The 15354-nt window shown below is 36.4% G+C and overlaps 1 protein-coding gene across 5 annotated transcripts in view; it reads right to left on the reverse strand.

Annotated features, from left to right (window-relative positions):
- STAT4 (signal transducer and activator of transcription 4) overlaps positions 1-15354 on the reverse strand; it is a 114883-nt gene that overhangs the window by 38077 nt on the left and 61452 nt on the right. The window lies entirely within an intron of this gene.

Consider the following 15354-nt stretch of genomic DNA (forward strand, 5'->3'; position numbering starts at 1 on the left):
GGTGTTGTTCACGTTGACTAGCTTTTAACTGTATGAATTTACTAGAGTGAGACTATCACACATTTCAGCAACAATATTTTTATCACATCTAAGCATATACATCTTTTATTACCCATGCTAATGGTGCGGACATTGGAAACTGGCAGCCTGTGGGTTTAAGTCAGCCACTAGGTACGCCGTGGAAGTTAAACATTGTAATCCCTTCAGGAGAAGCATGTACTATCCATAGTCGCCACCGTGTCCACCACTGAGAAACCCAAGCACTAATTTACCTTACCTGCCAAGACCCTGCAGGTGTTTCAGTTGTCTTGGTTTATAGGACTAATCCCAACAACACCATCAATTTAGTCAGTAGTGTTAAATGTCTTTGTTAATAGACAGTCTCCAAACCAGGGTTAACAGGAAGCTTAATAAATGTAGATAAATACATTTATTTAGTTTCCCTCTACTCTCCTCTCTGAAGGACGTGCTAATTATCTATGAAATGGTCAAAGGGGTCAATAAGAGAAAGAATAAAATAACAATCCATAAGGTGGAAAATTAACAATTAATCAAAAGGAAGATTTTACAGATTGATGAACCAAAGGGTCTTTCAAGGGGAGAAATGAGGTTGTAAATATTTTTATGACCTTCACTGCTGCCATAATTTTATTAGATGATGCACATTAATTAGGACTTTTATTTGTAAAACGAGGGTAAACACCAAGTTTCTGAGTTCTTGCTCTTCCATATACTACAGGCTTCAAAACTTTTTTCCCTCTTAAATCAGAAAGCTCCAAAAGAAAGAAACAAAAATGAACTGACAGAAGCTCATAAGGTAAAGAAATGAAAACGATCCTATTTATGAAGCAGAGATACCAAATTTCCCATTTCTGCATGCTGACAATTTCAGATTCTCTCTAGTTAGAATTTGTTACTGATGTTAATTATCCTATCTATTGATGTTTTCCATATACCTTCCATTCAACTTCCCAAGAAAAGGGATGTATTCTCATTTCGCTTGTTTTGTAAATATTCCATTGTTAAAAATAAATGGCTTCTTCTGGGGCTCCTTCGGAGGAACTGTTACTTATGTAAATTTCAAAACTCCTCTTCCTGCCCAAGATCTGGAGTTCCTCTTACACCCTGAGAATCACCATTATTTGTCCTTGTTTTTCTCACCATTACAGGAGCTTTTCCATGATCATTCAGATATTATCTTTCTACATTTCTCAGCTCCATTGCGCACACTTTCCTTTTCCTTTTCCTACTTGCACTGTTTACCTTCCCTTTCAGATTCAGCTTCCCCTCATGTTTTAGAAGGTTAAACTATTCATTTTTCTTCCTTGTTCAGTGAACAGGAGCACCATTGCGTGCATCTAGGCTATCTTTTCACTTTCCTTTGTATTTTTCCTAATTTAGTTCCTCATGTAAATGTATGAGACTTTACGGAAAATTGGTCATTATAGATCAAAACCAAATTAGTGCTTTTTATTTTTGTAAATATCAAAGATGTACTTATATTAACCTTTCACTTAACCACGTATACGGACCTTAACCAAAATCTAAACCAAATCAAACAAAAACAAAACAAAAAAAACACCCCTGAGTGTATGTTGGTGGGAGTAAGAGAACATGCTCGAGAGAGAAACTGCACATTTTCTGTTGTGTGTCTGTCTTGTCACATGCATGTGTAGTGCATATATCTTCTGCTTTCTGGTTTGTGTTTTCCCACGTGGCAATGAATAGAAGTTTCTATTTTAGTGAAGTCAAACTTATTAATTCTTCCCTTTATGGTTAGTGCTTTTTATGACTTAGGAAATCTTTCCCTGGGGCGCCTGGGTGGTGCAGTCCTTTAGTGCCTGCCTTCGGCTCAGGGCATGATCCCTGCGTTCTGGGATCAAGCCCCACATCAGGCTTCTCCACTGGAAGCCTGCTTCTTCCTCTCCCACTCCCCCTGCTTGTGTTCCCTCTCTCACTGGCTGTCTCTCTATGTCAAATTAATAAAATCTTTAAAAAAAAAAAAAAAGAGATCTTTCCCTAACCTGCAGTCATGGAGGGATTTTTTTCCTCTGTTAAGTCTTTATAATGTTGTCTTTCACTGTAACTCACTTGGAGTTTGTTAATAATGAGAGGTCCTTTTCACGTTTTCTATGTAGATACTAGTTCTGACAATATTTATTGAACATTCTGCTTTTTCACCATGCTTGATTGGACCAACTCTTTCATAAATCAAATGTCCACATGTGGATGAGTTTGCTTCGGGACTCCATTCCATCTTAGAATTCCGTCTATCTCTGCTTTGTCAACAGCCTATTTTAATTACTAGAGTTTTATAATAAGTTTTGATGTCAAGTAGAATAGGTTTCTTTGCATTTCCATATAAATTTTAGAACCAGTTTGTCAACCTGCATGCATATATATATATATAACCATGTTGAGAATTTGAATGGCACTATATCTTCAGATACATTTGGGAGACCTGACATCTTTATAATTGTGTTCTAATCCATTTATTAGGGTCTTCTTTAATGTCCCCCTACTAAGCATTATAATTACCTATAGGGATCTTACACATTTTTTGTTAGGTTTATTTCCATATAATTGTTATTTTGATAACAGAATAAATAGTATCTTTCTTTCCAAATTGTTTTTGCTGGCATGTAGAAATATATTTGACATCCATATACTGATTTTGAAACTAGCAACTTTGCTAAACTCTTGACTCTAATAATGTGTTTTTATTTTTTTTATTTTTTTTATTTTTTTTTTATTTTTTTTTTTTTTTTAAAGATTTTATTTATTTATTTGACAGAGATAGAGACAGCCAGCGAGAGAGGGAACACAAGCAGGGGGAGTGGGAGAGGAGGAAGCAGGCTCATAGCAGAGGAGCCTGATGTGGGGCTCGATCCCATAACGCCGGGATCACGCCCTGAGCCGAAGGCAGACGCTTAACCGCTGTGCCACCCAGGCGCCCCACTAATAATGTGTTTTTAATATCGCTTAACAATTCTAACAATTTATCTGTAGACTCTCTTGGATTTTCTACATACACAAATCATATCTTGTGTAAATATTGATAACATTTCTCTCCCTTTTCTAACATCTAAATTCCATCAGAATTTTACCTTCATCCTAAGTCTTATTTAGAAATGTATTGTTTAATTTCCAAACATAGGGGTTTTCTACTTCTCTGTTTTTTAACTAATTTTTAAAAAAGATTTTATATATTTATTTTATTTTAGAGAGAGTGTGTGAGTGAGCGAGCACTCGAGTGGGGAGTTAGGGGCAGAGGGAGAGGGAGAGAGAGAATCTTAAGTACGCTCTATGCCCAGCACGGAGCCTGATGCAGGGCTCCATGTTATGACCCTGAGATCATGACCTTAGCCAAAACCAAGAGTCAGATGCTTAACCAACTGAGTCATCCAGGCGTCCCTTAACCGATTTTTTAAATAGATTTAAAAATTCTAATCCAAGTAGATGTTCTGAGTGACTTCAACCACTTAAAATTTGCTGAGACTTGCTCTGTGGCCCAGCAGCTGGACCTCTCGTAAGCTTGTGGAGAATGCGAAGTCTGCAGTTGTTCACCACAAATGTTTTACACAGGCTCATTAACCCAAGTTTGTTCATTGTTTTGTTCAAATTTCTGCATCCTTGTGGATTTTTTTTTTCCCTAATTAATTTTATCTGTTATTGAAAGAGGTATGTTGAAGTCTATTCTGTGGATTTTTCTCCTTGTGGTGCTGTCACACACATTCAGACTTAGATATTACTAGTGAGTCAAACCTTCCATTTCTGTGAACTGCACCTTAATGATGCTTTTAGCTTTGAAGTAAAAATACAAACTATGAAATAATGCTTTTTATCACTTGGAATTTTTATTTTATACTTACTGAAAGGACTGGATTTATTTCTATGGAAATATAAATATTTAAAATCACGTATCAGTACCGTGCATATATAAAAAGGGTAAATACATGTGAAGTAAATTGGCTAATGTATTCCTAAAACTTCTTCACATACTTAGAATTCAAATTTTCTGAATCTCTTTTCAACTTAGACTCATCGTAATTCATATTTTTCCATAAAATAATGTCCTCTGGGACATCAAGAATGGCAGTGAGGCAGCATTTCTTTAAAGTGTGCACAACTACTGTCACCATCCTGTAAGTTTTGATGCTGACACTTTCTTGATCTTACCAGAAGTTCTTAATAGAAAATCTTCAGACAAGAACCAGTACTCAAACTCCTTCTGCAAGTGGTCCTTAAATGGTTTGTTGACAGAAACACTGAGGGACTGTACTGGCCTAGTCATGCCATCATGATTAACAACCATATCACTATGCTTTTAGATGAAATTATTATTTAACTGCTCAGAAACAGGTCCATAAAGTCACTGAGGACTAGAATATATAGTAGGTACTGGATGTCTATTCCAGAAGCCTTCTAACCAGTCCTCCAGCAGCTCAACCATTATCCATATTCTTTTGGTTCACCCCCAATAATATCTTTAAAGAAGTTCTTCTTCTTAGACATTGTTTAAATTAAATTAAATATGGCAGTAACTTCAGCAATTGGCAGGTGTAAGATTATAGTGACACACTGCTTGTCATAATTCAAACTCATATTCTTGATCACTTTAAAGATCTTTTTGCATTGAGAGTGTAATTTTAAGTCTCATCAAAGAAAACAAATTCCCATGCTAGGAATTACCTATTTGATTAAACACATATTGAACTTCTTTCCTCCATGGCATCATGCTGGAAGTTAAGTGCATTCTGTTCCAAATCAGCAGGAAGTTTCTGATAAATGGATACCATACATCTTCAAGATAGCTCCTTGCAATGCATGATTCATTTACTCTGGCTTCCTATTGCACTGAGATTTCATTCACCTATTGTGAGGAATTTGGCAATTTCTCTTGCCACTGTTGCTTTGTTGTATGCTAGGCAATCCTTTTGCATGAATCTCAATAATAAAATATAACACAACTTCTTCTGCCTAGGTGCATTTTTCTTCCTTTCCTACATCCTATAAAGCACTTTACTGTTACTTTCCATGACAATATGGAATTCAGGATCATCTGTCCAGTGACAAATAATTTGCTTAACAAATATCAAATTTACACCCTGCTGATTTGTTCCCACACCATTCTGCATACATGATAGCTGTTTGTTTCAATCCTAAAGCAGTATTATATTGATGACACTTTAAAGAGCAATTAAACTCAACATATGTTACGCCAACAGTGCACCTCATTCAACTGAAGTGACAACAACACGAAGAGCTGTGACAAAATTTCACAACACAGGCAATGACAATGACACTGTGTTTGTCACCTGACAACAGTAAGAGATGCTATTGATTATAAGATGCATTTTCATTTCGGAGATTAAAATGCTGAAAAAAAAGTGTCTTAGAATTAATAAACATGCTGTTTTATTCTTGTTGCTGCTTTATGCGAAATTCTTTGGCTTTCCTTCGGATTCCTCTTCTCCTGCCCTTCCATCTAATTTCTAATTTTGATTTGTCACTAAAGAGTGACTAGTTCATCTGCTTTTTTTCTCCCAAAGGGTCCAAGGAGTACCAGAATCAGAGGTAAAGGATATGAGAAGTCTTGCTCAAAATAATCTCCTCCATTCGGGTGGCACAGAATCAGATTTCACAACTAGACATTCACTCCTTTGAGTTCTTTCTGCAAGGATCCCCTTTAAAATGCAAACACAGGAGGAAGAGTTAACACTATATTTAATTAATTTCCTCTGCATTGTGCAAGAATGATCCAATGTTGTTTTCTGGCTGCAGTGACTTGGCCACAGCAGGACGAAAGCAATGGGTTCCAGGACAAATAAAGGGAGAAGTTCCGGAGGAGCCTGGAATGAGGTTGGCAATAGTAATCACTGGGGACGTGGGATGCTGAAGAAACGTGTAACCAACAACTGTCTGAGCTTGGGTTCCTCCAGAAGCTAATTGGAAATATGAATTCCAGTGCAAAATGTGTAATTGGGAGTCTATTCCAAAAAATACAGTTATGGGAGGGAGGGTAACTGAGACAAAGAAAAGAAGGCATCCGGAAAAGGGGGTGTTATCAAGCCATTGGCTGAGATGGGCTGGGAGCCAGTGAAGAACATGTGACAGAGCCATCTACACAAGGGTTTCGGGAAATGGGGTATTTTTACACCAACTCTTGACTTTGTTAGCCCTGAAGCAAAAGAAATGTAGATGCTGGCACTCCACCACATTGAACTAAAATGATGCCCAAGGGGATATGGGCAGGGCACCGCCTGCCTCTGTGATACCAGCTCTTCTCCCAACCTCAGTGAGAGAAATTTTGACTTCTCATTGGTTTTCACTACCTTCAACACACTATGCTCAATTGTTGACATTTCTTCTTTTATGGTATCTCTGGAATATGAAGCAGTTGTCTCCAATTACAGAGTAAAATGTTTTCATTCACATTTTTATTGGCAATCTGCACTCTACTGCACACTTCTGGATGCCAATTAGCTCTCTTCCATTTTATCATCCCAAATACTGCTGTTATATCATTTTTATCCTTGCCCCACACCAGCGCCAAACACACTGGCCAATTTCTACTTGACAATATGCTCTCAGCTCCAGCCTTTTACTATTTCCTTCCCTCTCTTCTGAGCACATGATTTTTCTTAATGGCTTCTACCCAGCATTTCCTAACTAGAATCACAAGAACATGTCTATGGTGGGGAAAAACCCCCCCACCAATTTGAACAAGAGCTGATCTAGTTGTCTTTAAGGCTGATTTAGATGTAGAAGGATCAGTCTAATAGATTTAAAAAGCAATTATCTTTCATGATAATTAAAACCACCGTGAGATACCACTACACATCTGTTGGAAAGGTTAAATCCAAAACACACTACACCAAATACAGATGAGGGTATGGTGCAGCAGGAACTTTCAAAAGGTACAGCCACTTTGGAAGATAGTTTGACAGTTTCTTACAAAGTTAAACATACTCCTACCATATAATCCAGCAATCATGCTCCAAGGTATTTACCCAAATGAATTAAAAACTTATACTCACACCAAAACCAGCAAGTGTTTATAGCAACTTTATTCATAACTATCAAAACTTAGAAGCAACCAAGATATCCTTCAATAGGCAAATGGATAAACAAACTGGTACATCTATATGACTGAATATTATTGAGTGATAAAATGAAATGAGCTATCAAGCTACACAAAGAAACTTAAAACCATTGCTAAATGAAATAAGCCAATATAAAAAGGCTATGTACTCTACAGTAAAACTATGGAAACAGTAAAAGGATCAGTGGTTGTTAGAAGTTGGGGGGGGCAGCGTGGGAGGGAAGGATTAATAGGTGGAACACAGGGGATTTAGGGCAGAGAAACTTCTATATGAGACTGTAATGGGTGGATCTATGACTCTGCATATAAGACCCATAGAACTGTGTAACACAAAGAGTGAACCCTAACGTAAACTATCGATTTTAATAATAATGTATTATTGATTCATCAGCTGTTAACAAATGTACCACCCTGAATGCAAGATATTAACGACAGAGGAAACTCTCTGGTAGGGGCGAGGGGAGACTAAGGGAGTAGACAGGAACTCTCTGTACTTTCCGCTCAGTTTTTCTGTAAACTCAAGACTGCTCTAAAAAATCAAGCCTATGTTTTAAATCATCTTATTGAAGTCACAATTCTCACATATCTTTACTCTATTTCTCTTGCCAGGAATGAACAAACTCAAATGAATAGAGTCACCTGCCTTTCTTGTTCAGTTAGTTTTAAATCCTCTCATCACCACAAAGATTTTCTTGATAAAAGAGAAGTGAGGTATAGAGTATCCACAGATAGAAATGATTAATACCTTATTTCTATTTATGCTGATAGTAATACATCCATCTTAAAACAAACTAGCTAAAAAATTAGCTCAGATATATATAGCTTGTCTTAGCTTATTTTTTCAATGAAAAGAAAACACTTCTTAAAGGAATCAAGATTGTCTTCTGTCAGTTCTGAGTATTTTTCCTGCACCACGTTCTACGTCTGTGAAGGCTCAACTCATTCTGGACAACTGCTCTGCAAAGCAGCCAGAGAGCTCTCTCATAAACTGAGGGGACCTGGGTTTGTGGCTGTTACTAGCTGTGTGACCTGAGACAAGTCACTTTTTAACCTTCATTACTTTAATTGTCCTATTAGTCAGTTGGAATAATGCTGCTTGCCCCTCATCATAGAGTCACGGTGAGGAACATGGCAGACGTTTAAGAAAGAGCTTTGTAGCTTGCAAAGTGCCCTATAAATAGAAGGAGTTTTTTTTGTGGCCTCTTCAGGGTGTTAGGAGAGTTTAAAGCTCACAAATGGTAAGTCAAATAGAAGATAAAAATCTTCCTATTGGTTTCACAGAAATGAATGAAAATACTAATTATAAAGACAATGAAGACTGAGTTATGTTTGAGGAAATATAGTTACACAAATATAAAACTCCAGAAAAAGGAAGACTATGTATTTGGGGCTTTCAGAACATTAGACAGTAGGGACTTTATTGTCATTTCTTTAGGACTAACTCGTGCATGCACATAAATACACTAAAAGCTGCTTTGAATTAAAAAAAAATTAACCCAAAAGCTAGCAATTAGAAATAATAATAACAGAGTGTTTTCACTTGAGCATAATTCATACAATCTTTGGAAGAAAATAATTAACACTACACTTTCTAGGCTTGGGAAAAACCTGGAAGGAACACATCAAAGTCTCATTAGTGATTCTCCATGGGGAAATGGGATTGGGAGGAATGGAAATTTTCACTTTTACCTCAATTCTTTGGCATTATTAGAATTTTTAAAAAAAATAATTGAGCATGTGTTACTTTTATGATTAAAACTAAATAAGTGATAAACTACACATATATACTTCATATCAGATTCTTATCTTTGCTTGATGTAGGCAAAGGGTTTTGAAAAAGATGAACGTTGGCTTTGAAACTTTGAAAGGAGGAAAAAAGAGAGTTTGGAGCCTAGTTAGATCATTATGATGACTTAAATTCAATGCTCCTCGGGAATTCACAGCCTTGTAATTAAGAGATAAATGAACTGCTTAAATGACAGGAAGAACACAAGGTAGATGTTAACAAACCCTACTTACAATTCATATGTTTGAACGTAACAATAACAGAATCTGCCATTTACTGAATACCTATTATATCCAGGGGGCTTTATAAGCTTTGTTTTTAATGCTGACAATAACCTGCAAGGTACATATTAGGAAGCCCAGGGGTTATGTTGTTTGTGTAACGTCATAGAACTGGGAAGTTAGGGAGAAGAAATCCTTCAAATCTAGGTGTATTTTATTCTATAAACAATGACCTTTCCAAATGATTACTGTCTTTAAAAAAAAAAAAAACGCATTCCTTCTTCATTTAACCAAACCCCTTGAGCCACAGCTGCGTTTAATTTTATTTTCCTTGGAAATTATAGCAGTTTCTATGATAAACCTGTTCAAGGACTAACCATTCTTTATTGGAATTCAAGATAGTTAGACACAGTGGTAAAAATAAACAAACCAGAAGGAAATGAGCATGTGTTTGATTACACAATTATTAAATCACTTCCTGAGACAACTGAGGTCTTAATACCTCTGGCAGTTACACTTACCTTTGAGAGAGGCAATCTGCCATGGACCCTGGGTGTCCCTGCATGATCTTGCTGGATATGGCAAGAGTGCAAGGCCCTGACCATTCTACTCATTTTTCAGAGTCGTATTTGAGGCAAGCAACCTTAAGTGAGGTAAAGTCTCCCGTCCAGGTAAAGCGCAGGCTTGCTTTCCCTACATATAAAAACAGTGAGTTCCTCAAGTTTAGTGTTCTTCTGTAATCTAATCCACTGAGTGTGCAGACAACTATGATGGGGCTTGGGGCACTTGGGGAACCAATGCAAATGAGCACGAAGCTCAGACTACTGCTTTTGCTGCGCATAATACAGTTATCTGTCTCTGATCCAGAGACATGTCTTTTTTTTTTAGCACCCATGAAAACAATAACAAGCTCACTTGGAGGATAAAATCCCAGGCCCTGCACACACCTTGATACCTACTTGTATTGTTAAACTTCTCACAACCAGTTCCATTATTTATTTCTATATCTGATTCCCCATCTAGACTCTGCATCTTTCAAAAGCAGGGACTGGTCTTTTTCAAGACTAATCTTGAAATAGCTGTCCCCTTATAGGAACTTCATAAGTGCATGCTGAATGATCAAATGACGGCATGAATAAATTACAATAATCTCCTCCTGATAATAGAAAAAGCATATTATTCAATCTCTGTATTGGTAAACGCCTCTGTCTTTTTTTTTTTTTTTTTAAGAGAGGCTGAGAGGGGCAGAGGGAGAAGGAGAGAGAAAATCTTAAGCAGACTCCTCCACGCCCAGCATAGAGCTTGAAGTGGGGCTCGATCTCATGACCCTGAGATCATGACCTGAGCAGAAATCAAGAGTTGGACGCTTAACTGACTAAACCACCCAGGCACCCCCTAGGCCTCTGTCTTTGAATCCTTCTGGAATTTTTACTAGTCATGTGTCCCTAGCAGCTAGAAAGATGAGACTAGAGTCTTGAGAGTACTTGGAAGAGGACAGCAGGTATGAAATACTTCTGGAGACTGCAATTTTGCTTCTCAAAGTCCTGATGGAATTCTCACCCTGGATGACCAGTATCACTGGTACTGAGGCTGCCTTTGGGAGACTTAAACCATGAGGTTTTCCCGAGTGGGTTCATACCCAAGCCGAGTCTCCTGCTTTCCGTATGGTAAGACATATCTTTTTTTGATGGTAAAGGAATCGGTGTCCTGGGCTTATATCTGGTGAGATCTTTTGGTCACCGTTTCACCTCTATTCTTGTGATAACAAGTATACACAATTATCATAATTACAGAGTATTTAGACAAGAGTATAAAGACAGGAAAATGGAATATTAAATGTAAATCTTGGTAAAGATGGTATACACACATCTCTCTTGCTGATGATATAATTGTAAGTACAGCAAAAACAAGAGATTCTGATAAAATATTCTAGAATAAATAAAATGACATTTTCCCCCCTACACTGGCAATAACCATCCAGAACTGGAAATGGGGAAGCGTTACAATCAGAATAAGAAAAAATAATTTTTAAAACTTAAGAATATATTTAACAAGAAAGGTTCAAGTCATATGACTTAAACTAGCATCATACTGAAGACTTTAATGAGATCTGAGGGTCATCTGGTTGGCTCAGTCCCTTAAGCATCTGCCTTTGGCTCAGGTCATGATCCTGGGGTCCTGAGATCGAGCCCTGCATTGGGCTCCGTGCTCTGTGGGGGATCTGCTTCTCCCTCTCCCTCTGCCTGCTGCTCCCCCTGACTGTGCTGTCTCTCTCTCTCTCTCTCTCTCTCTGTCAAAATAAATAAAATCTTTGGAGCAATTGGGTGGCTCAGTCGTTAAGCGTCTGCCTTCAGCTCAGGTCATGATCCCAGCGTTCTGGGATCGAGCCCCACATTGGGCTCCCTGTTCAGCGGGAAATCTGCTTCTCCCTCTCCCACTCCCCTTGCTTGTGTTCCCTCTCTCGCTGCCTCTCTCTCTGTCAAATAAATAAATAAAATCTTAAAAATAAATAAGTAAATAAAATCTTTAAAAAATAAAAATTAAAAAAATAAATGAGATCTAAGAGGGCATAAATTAAAAACATAACATAGGATAAACAACAGAATTCTAGGATCCAATACACAGTATCATAAAAATGTTAATTGTCCCAAATGTTAAGTGTCCCAAAATATATTTAATGCAATTGAAGTTAGTTGCTTTCAGAGGGTTTGGGTTGAAGGGAAGAGTCAATAACATTCACATGAAAGAAATGTTGCACAACAGTTAAGGAATTGCAAAGGCTAATTTTTTAGTGCTTAAAATGTGTCAGGAAGTTTTCTAAGTGTTTTTTGTTTTGCTTCATTTAATCCTCACAACAACTGTTTGTGATAAATATTATCATCCCAATTTACAGACAGGTAAACTAAGATAAAGAGATGTTAAGGAACTTGAAGCCAGGATTCAATTTGCCACCAGAGTGTGTGCTTCCAATTGATCAACCACTAGGTCATTGTCTCCAAGTTGGGGGAGGAGGACTTTCCATATACTATGAAGTGTAGTATATTTCTAATTCATAAATGTACATCATAATCAATAGTATTGACATAAAACTAATTAGCAGAACATACGAGAGTGGTGGAAAATTATCATGAGAAAATTAACATATGAAAGGTGGTATTTCGGTTCAGTAGGAGAAAAATGATTGTTTAAAAAAATCTGTCTGGTATACTTGCCTATCAATCCAGAAGAGAAAGTTGGACCTCTCTGAGAAGAATTCTATCTAGATTGAAGATTTAAATTTTTTTAAATGTTATAATAAAATTTAGGGGAACACGTATAATTTGGGAGACTTTGAGCCATAGTAGGATCCCCAGAAACTATATTAAAAAAGATGGATTTTTCACTACATTTGAATACTTTTTGCATGGAAAAAGTTGTCATAAAGCCAAAAGACATATGATAGACTGAGGATAATATCAGTAACTCATATGAAAGAGCTATTTATTATGAAAGATATTTTTTAAAATACTAAAAATTTTTTATTGAAGTATAATTAACATGTTATATTAATTTTAGTATAATGTACAGTATAATGTTTCAATGATTCTATACATTTTTCAGCATTCATTACAATAAGCATACTCTATCTATCATCTATCTATCTATTTCGACCCCACCCCCCACACACACTTCCCCTTTGGCAACCACCCGTTTATTCTCTGTATTTAAGAGTCTGGTTTTTTTTGTCTCTTTTTAATTTGTTCATTTGTTTTGTTTCTTAAATTCCACACATGAGTGAAATCATACAGTATTTGTCTTTCCTTGTCTGACTTATTTTGGTTAGCATTATACCCTCTAGGTCTATCCACATTGTTGCAAATGGTAAGATCTCATTTTTTTTTTATGGCTGAACAATATTTCATTGCATATTTATACCACATCTTCTTTATCCATTCATCTGTGGATGGATACTTGGGTTGCTTCCATATCTTGGCTTTTATAAATAATGCTGCAATAAACATAGGGGTGCATACATCTTTTTGAATTCGTGTTTTCATTCTCTTTGGGTAAATACCCAGTAGTGAAATTACTGGATTATATTGTACTTCTCATTTTAATTTTTTGAGGAACCTCCACACTGTTTTCCATTGTGGCTACACCAAATTACATTCCCACCAACAGTGCACAAGAGCTCTTTTTTCTCCACATCCTCACACCCACCACCACTTGTTTCTTGACAGTTGTGAGGTGATATTTCATTGTGGTTTTGATTTGTATTTCCCTGATAATTAGTGATGTTGAGCATCTTTTCATGTGTCTGTTGGCCATCTAGATGTCTTCTTTGGAAACATGTCTACTCAGTCCTCTGCCCATTTTTAAATTGGATTTATTTGGTTTTTTTTGGTGTTGAGTTCTTTAAGTTCTTTATATATTTTGGATACTAACCCCTTATCAGATTTATCATTTGCAAGTATCCTCTTCCCTTCAGTAGGTTGCCTTGTTGATGGTTTTCTTTTTGTGCAAAAGCTTTTTATTGTGATATAGTCCCAATTAGTTTTCTTTTTGTTTCCCTTGCCTCAGGAGACATATCTAGAAAGATGTTTCTACAGCTGATGTCAAAGAAATTACTGCCTATGTTTTCTTCTCAGAATTCTATGGTTTCTGGTCTTACATTTTGGTCTTTAATACATTTTGTATTTTTGTGTGTGGTGTAAGAAAGTGGGCCAGTTTTTTTTGTATGTAGCTGGCCAGTTTTCCCAACATTTATTAAAGATACTGTCTTTTCTCCACTGTATATTTTTGCCTCCTTTGTAATAGATGAATTGACCATATATAAGCATGGGTTTATTTCTAATATAACAAGAGTCCTTTGCAATTGATGAGAAAGCCCAAGAGAAGAAAGTAAATAGGAGAATGACAAAAGAGCACATCCAAATAACCAATAAATGTGAGAAAGGATGCCCAGATTCAGTCAGAGGAAAGCAAATTTAAGATAGAAAGAGAGATATTATTTCTCAACCATCAGGTAGACAAAAATGAAAAAGAATGAAAATACCTACTGCTAATGGAGATATGGGGCAGAGGGTTCTCATACACTTCACTGATAGAAATGTAAATTTTACAACCTATTTGGAAAGCAATCTGACAGTATCTCCTAAAGTTTAAAATATTTATGCCTTTGACTAATAAGCCCATTTCTAGAATTTATCCCATAAAAAGAAGAGCACTAGCCCATAAGAATGCATGTGAAAAGTTGTTTGTTACAACACTGTTTATGACTGTGAAAAACTGGAGGTAAAGTGCTTGCTCATTTAACAGGAATGGCTCAATAAACTGGGCCACATCCACTCCATGGACCATTTGCTACCATTAAAATCTAGAGATTTCTGTGATCTAAACTTTGGAAAGCAGAGAAACGAGTAATAAAACTTCATTTTTGCAAATGACAAAATCTTGACTTCCCCACTTACAGAAATCCATAAACACGCACTATACATATGGGGATAAATTGTACATTTTCCTATTTTATTTAAGTAATCAGGTATAGGAATAGAGGAGCACACATTGGTTAACAATGATATCTTTGGGGGTGTTGGCATGGATGGAGATAAGAAGAAAAAAAGAAAAAAGTTTGCAATAAAAAGCAGCATGTATAATACCTAATTTATGGTAAATTATATGAGTGTGTATTCAGTAAAAGCATGAGAAGGCAGTGATAAAAATGTTCACGGTGTTTTTCTTATTTTGGTGGTATTTCTGGGGATTTTTAGTTTCTTCTTAGACTTTTCATTGTTTGAATAGTTACAAAGATTTGTATTATTAAGCAGTTGGAAAAAATTTTAAAAACTATTTTCATAACAAAATTTCCATTAGTAAAAACTGTTATTAATTTACATCCTGGGCAGAAATTAGAAAATTAGAACTCCTAAAGCAGAAAAATCATTCCAATCTGAAGAAATATAACCATTCTCTGAAGATTACTGACATTTACAAAGCAACCCTCAAAGTGTCTCTTTAAGTGTACATTGAACAAAAATCCGCAATCTATTTTGAACCTCAGCGGAGGTATTAATACAACCTATCCAGGACTGATAGAAATGGAAACTGAAAAACTGCTTATAGTTCATAAATAATAGAAAGTGAGTGCACAAATGACCTATCACTCAACCGTGAACATGAAGCCAGGTCACAGACCCAGTTCTAACACAATGAATTCTACTGCTGGTTTACAGGTGCCCAGGGTGACACTTTAGACTGGCCTA

This window comes from Ailuropoda melanoleuca, chromosome 2 (genome assembly GCF_002007445.2).
Source record: "Ailuropoda melanoleuca isolate Jingjing chromosome 2, ASM200744v2, whole genome shotgun sequence".
In the NCBI taxonomy this organism is placed as follows: Eukaryota; Metazoa; Chordata; class Mammalia; order Carnivora; family Ursidae; genus Ailuropoda; species Ailuropoda melanoleuca.